Below are 7,550 nucleotides of genomic sequence, written 5' to 3'. Positions count from 1 at the left end.
CCCATCTTAAATGATCTGCTAACTTACGTCACAGGCTTCATTTTATCATGGCCTACAGTGTACTTGAATATGTAAAAAAGACAAAAGAAAAAAAGATCTCAATGTCAAATTAAGATCTGTGTCTAGTACCAATTGATAGGTGTCACCCAAACAAGGACTGATACTTTGAAAGGTGTCTTCCATAATAACTATTCCGTTCCTTTTATGCCATTTGGTTTAAAAATATGCACACACTCTTGCAGTTATGCACTCACTCAACCATACACATAAACATATAAAAAGAACTTACACAATTTCATCGTTCTGGAATTCCAGCTCTCCACAAGTGTCCTCAAAGTCCTCCCCTCCACCTCTGGCAGTCCCTTCGATGGTTTTATAGGGAATGATAACATTTCCTCAAGCTCCAGATGTTCTCAATACCTTCACCTCCATGATGCCAATGCTCTCACTCACATGAGTCACAGGTTCCTCAAAAGTAAAGATGCCTGCGTGGTCATCATCAAAAATGGTTACAGTGGCCGTGGAGGGTGATCCGAGACAAGCAAGAGTGGAGACATGATTGGCTTCCAGGATGCCATCTTCTGAAGCTTCAGAGGATACTTTGACATTGCTGAGGTACACAAGGAAATTTTCATCCTCCTCAAAGATGACATCATCGATGATGCCAACTCTGATTTCCTTCTGGGTCTCGCCAGGTTTGAAGACCACAGTTCCTTCAGTGAATTCATAATCAGACCCAGCATTATCCATGCCATCCTCTGTTCTGAAGTTAATGAACACAGTGTTGGTCAAATCCCCATCTCTGCGGATAATGGTCAGGGCCACAGTACCACAGTTCTCCAGACACTGATATGTCCCTTGCTCGAAGAAGACCTTCCTCACCGGGTCCTTTTCGGCCACTTCTGTGTTGACCTCATGCATGCTGACAGCCTTCCTTTCTTGGTCAGCTGCATGCCTCTTTAAAATGTTGCCAGCTCCGGTCATCAGGCGAGTAGCTTGGATGCGGTAAAATGCTCGACTTTTTTGCTGCTGACTTAGGACTTGGTAGTTGGCTAATTCTATTAACTGCTCTATTTCTTTCTCTGGATGTTTCTGCTTCAGTTCCTTCAGAATCCTCGCCATTTCTCGCCTAGCCTCTTCATCATCTTGGTCCCTCTCATCAACCTCCAGAACCAAAGCTCCATCTAAGAAATTGTCAACGTGAGAGTTGACTACTTTCCCATCCATTTCGATTTCCGTTTTGGAAGATGGCCTGTCCGCCTCGTGTTCAATGATCATTCCCCTCTGCTTGCCAGCCCGATGCCGCTTGTAGACATACTTGTAAAACAGCAGCCTCCTATCTGCTACCCAGGAGAACACCACACAGATGGGAAAGAAGAAGAAAGTAAGCAAACCTTCCCAGACCTCCACAACACCAGGAGAGACGACAGACAGAATAATGTACAGCCAGGTATAGGTGAAGATGCTTCAGGCTGCCGTCACGAAGAACACGTGCAGATGCTTAATCTTCCTCGTCTCTCCATCAGGGACCACATAAACACAAAGTGCAATGATGATGAACATGTTGAAGGCAGCACTTCCCACAATGGTGCTGGGCCCCAGGTCTCCCGCAGTGAAGTTATGGACACACACTTCAATAACTGAAAGCAGAATCTCAGGAGCAGAAGATCCCAGGGCCATCAAGGTCAAGTTGGATACAGTCTCATTTCAGATCCTCACAGTTGTCTTGGTGGTCTCTCCATTGGGTTTCTTTATGGTTATTTCTTTTTCTTGGGAAGCGATGACTTCAATAGAGGACATGAACCGGTAGGCAATGATAGAGACTCCCAGAAACATGTAGACCATGGCCACGAAGTACACAGTAGCTCTAGCAATCTTGTCTCTGAAGGAAGGGTCTTGGGGCTCCCAAATAGGCAAAATCACCCCTTTCTTGCAAAAATATGAGCCCGTACATTCAGCGGTATTGTTTCCTCCTCCTTCCATTTCAGTCTCAGCAGTTATATGGTCCATGTGGGAAAATAAGAAAGACATCAGAGCTAACAGATGAAATCCCATTGAAAACATGGCTGAGAGGCTTAACTGAGGCATGTTGTACAAGGAGACGTCCAACTGTTCTGACCTGTTGGTAAAAAGAAGATGGGGGCAGGGAGGGTAGAAAAAAATCACATTATTAGATCCAAATCCAAAGCATGATTAATACCTTTAACAAAAATTTGTGTATGTTTGACCATCACAACATCTCTGGTGAATCATCACTAACCTGACTCCGTCAGTGATTAAGCAATCCTTTGTGAAATTTACAATTTGATCTCTCTGTTTGTGAATTTTCTACATGTAATTCCATCCACTGAGCAAGACTCACAACTGACTTCCTGGAAATGAAAAGTTCAATTTTAAGCCTGGCCTAATTAAGCACACATTTATGCATACTAATGGGCAACAAGAAAGATAAACAAAACTTTTGAAGCATTAAACAATTGCCTCCTTGTTGCTAAAGCAGATTTTTTCTTTTAAATTTTGGTTAGTTCATTATCTTCAAGGACATTTTTCATGGAGAAAATCACTTTATTAATATCCGTGCATTGAAATTCAGACTCGGAAAAACAACTACCAAAACAAGGCGTGGTGATGATCTTAAATTTGGAAGTACACCTTACACTGTATTTCAAGAAATCACACCCTACTGCTCTAAACTGACTTGGAAACAGAGAAATCTCTAGGTTTGCCTGCAATCAAAGCTCAATGGTATTTATTCTCAAGAGGAAAAAAAATTCCACTGTAATGCAATATTTCCACACATTAAGTACAGGTTTTAAAAGCATGTTTTGATGAGAGCACATTTCCTCCTAATTTTCAGCAACCAGGGTCTCCTGATATATTAGCAACTGGGCATCTAGTACTTTGAGAATAGCCCTTCATATTTGTATACATAGCCTGCTTTACAATCTACAGGCTCTCCCCAACAGAGAGAAGAGATAACCAGGTCCAGGCCTGGTTGTGTGTAAGACCCTGGCAGGCTGTGAAATCAGCATTACCAGCCATAAAATGTTCCTTCTCAGTGTCAATGTCATACTTTCCATGGTCATTCCAAAATACACATTGGTTCTATAGTGGGCTCAAGTGACTAAAATATGCAGGAGCAATGATTCCATCTAAATTAGATTATTTGGCATAGCAAGAGTAACCACAAAGTATATATGATGAAGGGCTGTAGGTAATTAGAGATATGGCAACAGAGTCATGGAGGAGCACAGAGAATGGCAAGCAAAGTAGTGGACAGAGCGACCACAGCCCTAAATTCAACCACCAGATCATGCAAAACTCTGTTCTGACCTCACATCACCTCTGCTTCTAGGACCTGGAGCATCAGGACTGGGGTAAAAGGGGTAGAGAATGGATACTGAAATACAGGAAGATCTGGAAGGCTTCAAAGGAGGCCAGTGATGACATCCATAGCACACAGATAGGAAAGCAGTCCTGAGTCAGAACATAGCCCTGTGGCCTAGAAAACATTAAAAGAGGAGCTGGGTGAGAGGCTCTCAGCTCCACGCTGGCTGAGAGCCACCCACGTTTGCCTATGTTTGCTGCTGATGGCTTGCACTGAAAACTACTCCCAGGTCCCAGGAGTATCCCTGTGGCCAGCACATTCTGGAAGACCCTTGGAGATCCCACCATGGCCTCAAGCCCTCTTTAGGTCATCTCTATTGGGAGATAGGCTTCTTTCATATTTCTCCCATATTGAAGAAGTCCAGGAGAGGGTAAAAGGCTAACAAATGAAAGAAACACATTTACAAAAGCATTGCAAGAGTTCATGATCAACGTGTGTCTGTTTGTTTAGCCTTGCAGGGATTGGGTGGTTTGTGGGATCCCTGCTTAAAACAAGGTAACATTCAATTTGTCTGCAAGAAAAATAGGAGATCTAGTTCCAAGTTCCTTATGCATCAATTTTTTTCCACAGTTATTTATATGTGCTTAATATGAATTTTAGAATGACTCCTTAGGCTCTCTTCTATACCTAAGAATTCACCAGTGAATAAAACAAAAGTCTCTTGTCTTCTAAGGCATAAATAAAATGTCAGGTGGTAAAAAGTGGTACAATGGGGGAAGGGCAGAATCAACCTAAGAAGGACAGTGTGTGTTTGTGTGTGTGTGTGTGTGTGTGTATTCATGCACACATAAATTAGCATGATTTTACAGTTAAGGAAGGCGTCTCTGATAAGAAAACATTTGAGCAAAGTCCTGAAGGAAGCAAATGATCAAACCTTGTGGGTATTGCAGGAAGAGTATTATGACAAAGTACAAAGGTCCTGATGGTAATGGTGCAGAGAAACCAGTGTGGAGGAAGGGCCATGCAGGAGTGGGAATGCAAAGGGAAGGGATCACGGGGTCACTGAGGCCACTGTAAGGTATTGGCTTTGACGAGGAGAGAGACAGGAATCCCTGAGGGTTCTGACCAGAGAGTCATATCTAGTTTTCCTTTTAGAACAGGCTCTCTCCTGGTTTAGTAGAGAGATTGTAGGGGATGAGAGGAAATAAGGAGACCAGCTCCTGCCTACTATATTAAGATCTGATTTCTAAATGATCCCAATGCCTGGCAAGTATTCAAAAATGAAAGAGCAGACAGCTAGCATTTAAAATGGAGAAGAAACATTTGTAGTTATCCTTTTAGTAGACTGGAAACTTAAAATGTCTTGGAGACTGATAAGGATCAGAAAGGTTAAATATTTGTAATAAATAACAGTACTGAACAGAGAGAGTAAACACTGAAGAAAGATTCAAACCTGTGTCTGTCTCCAAGCCTGATATAATTAACCACTCCTTCAAATCACTGCCAAATTCATCATTCTATTTTTCACATTTCAGCCAAATTGAACTTGCTAAGAAACAGATATTACACTGTGGCTATATTTTGCCTCATGTCCTGTGGTAAAACCCCTCAATAGTCTGCTCAAGACCCTGTATGATCTAACCTCTGTGCTCCTGAATGCAGAAATTCTTTTAATTCCCTACATAAGGCACTTTCTTACTTCTAGGCCTTTGCAGACTGTGTTCTTTCCTCAAAACATTTTCCTTCTTAGAATCAAGGTTCAAAAAAGTATAACAAATCACAATTTCTTGAGAGACTAATATTGAATTCCTTTCTTAAAACTGTTATGACATCGTGTTAAATTCTTTACATGTATCAGTTACATCTAATATTTCTAATAACAAGCACTTTTGTGTCACACAACTTTTAGTGTTTCTATTTCCATTTTGGTCTTTGCAAACAGCACCCCCTGGAGTTGTGCAGAGGGTAGTGCACTAACAATAGCCCTATCCAGTAGACACTCATTTTCAAAGTGGGATAACTGAGGAGTAGACTAGTTAAGAACTTGTTCAAAATCATACAGAGAGCAAACTAAGATTCACATCCTGGTCTGCTTCCATTAACTGTTCCATTAGGTCATCCCTGATAGTTGGTAAAGTAATGCTGGACAATTGTTGGATTTGGGCTTGAACTAGCCCATTGAAAGTCTCTTGGCTTCTATGCAGGTTAGGAGAGCCCAGTTAGCAATAGTCTCATGGAAGGTTTCCAACAGACTGGCTTTTATCTTATGGATTAGAGACTCAAGCAGACAAGCATCAATGACTGTGGTGTATAGCATGAGGGCTGGCATGTTCCTAGAGACAGCTGCCCTATGCTCCCTGCCCTTTAGCAATTGCCTGGCAACCTTTTCCTGCATGCACAGTCAGGGCTCTCTCTTAGGTCAGCCAAGAAAAAGTCCTGACCTCCATCTCTGCCCTAGCCCACATCTCACAATATGTTTTTAGCCAAATGAGGACCAGATGTGTAAAAATGGATGGATTGGTGAAAATCCATTGTCAATATTGGGGAAAAAGGAGAGGGGCTGCTGAGGTTACCAAAAATCATCACATTTATATTAAAAAAGTGACAGCATTATAATTTGTGAAACCAGTGGAAGCCATTTGCTGCAAGCAGTTTCAACTTGCAGGACTAACTTTGTTGTAAGTGGGCACATGGTGTTTTTCCTATGTGAGCTAGAAGAAAGCAAAACTGCTTCTTACAGGTGACAGGCATGCTTTCACATTGAAGCTTTGGTGCTGTTGATCCAAAACAGTTCACTCATGTGGACACCTGCACTTCAACTGTATATTGTAAACAAGTGTGACAAATGGATGTCAGTGAGACTTTGGAGAACGGACCTTCTTAGCTGGTCTTCTTTCCTCCTGCAAGTTGGTGATCTCTTTCTGTCACACTTTGTGTTTCATGCCTGAACTGTGCTCTGAATGTGCTTGAGGAGAACAGTTTAGAAGTGCAGAAGTGAAGCTGTTTGCAGAAGCAGCTTCAAGTAGCACAAGCTAACTTGTTCTCAGTGAGCACATGGAGACTTTTCCCTGGTTGAAGCAGTGTGAAGGAGAATGGCTTCTCAGAGCTGGTAGGCATGTTTGCTTTTGGCAAACATTGCCATCTGTCACCCAGAGTTCCTTGCATGCAGAAACCTTCTTTTTAAGTGTTCTCAGAAAGGTCTGATGAGTGGATTCTCATGGAATTTCGTGGAATTGATCTTTTCAGCAGTCCTCATTGGCTTCTCAAAATTGGTGATCCTGGGCGCAAGGACTCTCTTGCCAGCCAACATTGTATTTTGGGCCTGACCTCGGATCTGAATGTGCTTGCTGAGAGTAGTTTGGGAGTGCAAAAGTAAAGCAGTCTCTCAGCAGCTTCAACATTCAGGAGCTCATTTTGTTCTCAGTGAGCACATTGGGGTTTGTCACTACTTAAACTAGCATGAAGAACCACCGCTTCTCAGAGGTGGCAGTTTCCCTCTGAAGCGTCTGTACAATTGGTCAATGTGAATTCAATGCAGGCAGGCACTTGGATTTCAAGTGAATTCTGTGACAAACAATTGAGCAATGGATTTCAATCAACCTTGGGAAATTGCTCTTCCCAGTGGGCCCACAGTTCTCCTCCAGTTGCTGAACCTAGGTCCAAGGGCTCTCTTGCCAGCACTCTTTGCATATGGGCTGAAACTGTGCTCTGAGTGTGCTTCCTGAAAATATTTTGGAAGTGCAAAACAGAAGAATTTTGGCAAGCAGCTTTCATATTAGGAAATGACTTTATTTCTCATCGTGCCCATTGAGCTTTGTACCTGGCTGAAGTAGTCTTACATCCAATGGCTTCTGAGAGCTGGCAAGCCCAGTTTCCATTGGAAGCAACTGTGCTCTTGGTCAATGGCAAATTGGTTACTGTCAGGTACCTGCAGTTTCAATGAGTTTTTAGAAGAAGGAGACCAAGGGGATAAGATGAAACTTGTGTAATTCATTTCCTAATCAATGTTGGTGATGCTAGACCAGAGTGGACTTTTGCAATGATACTTTCTCATGTTTTTTGCAGGAAATGTGTTCTGAATGTGCATCCTGAGATGCATTTGTAGGGGGCAAACAGAAAAAAGTTTGTGCACAAAGTAGATTTGTTCTCAGTGAACACATGGCGGGTTTTCCTTGGTAGAACATGCAGGAAGCAGAACCTCTTGTCAGAGCTGATGGCACCA

General features: G+C 42.4%; 1 pseudogene; it reads right to left on the bottom strand.

The window, feature by feature from the left end:
- Nucleotides 1–285: 285 nt before the first annotated feature.
- LOC144252589 (sodium/calcium exchanger 1 pseudogene) lies at nt 286–2,088 on the bottom strand (annotated as a pseudogene).
- Between the last annotated feature and the right edge of the window lie 5,462 nt (nt 2,089–7,550).

Source organism: Urocitellus parryii, unplaced genomic scaffold (assembly GCF_045843805.1).
Source record: "Urocitellus parryii isolate mUroPar1 unplaced genomic scaffold, mUroPar1.hap1 Scaffold_48, whole genome shotgun sequence".
In the NCBI taxonomy this organism is placed as follows: domain Eukaryota; kingdom Metazoa; phylum Chordata; class Mammalia; order Rodentia; family Sciuridae; genus Urocitellus; species Urocitellus parryii.
Note: the sequence above shows the minus strand (reverse complement) of the source record. Positions and strands in the feature narration are given on the sequence as shown.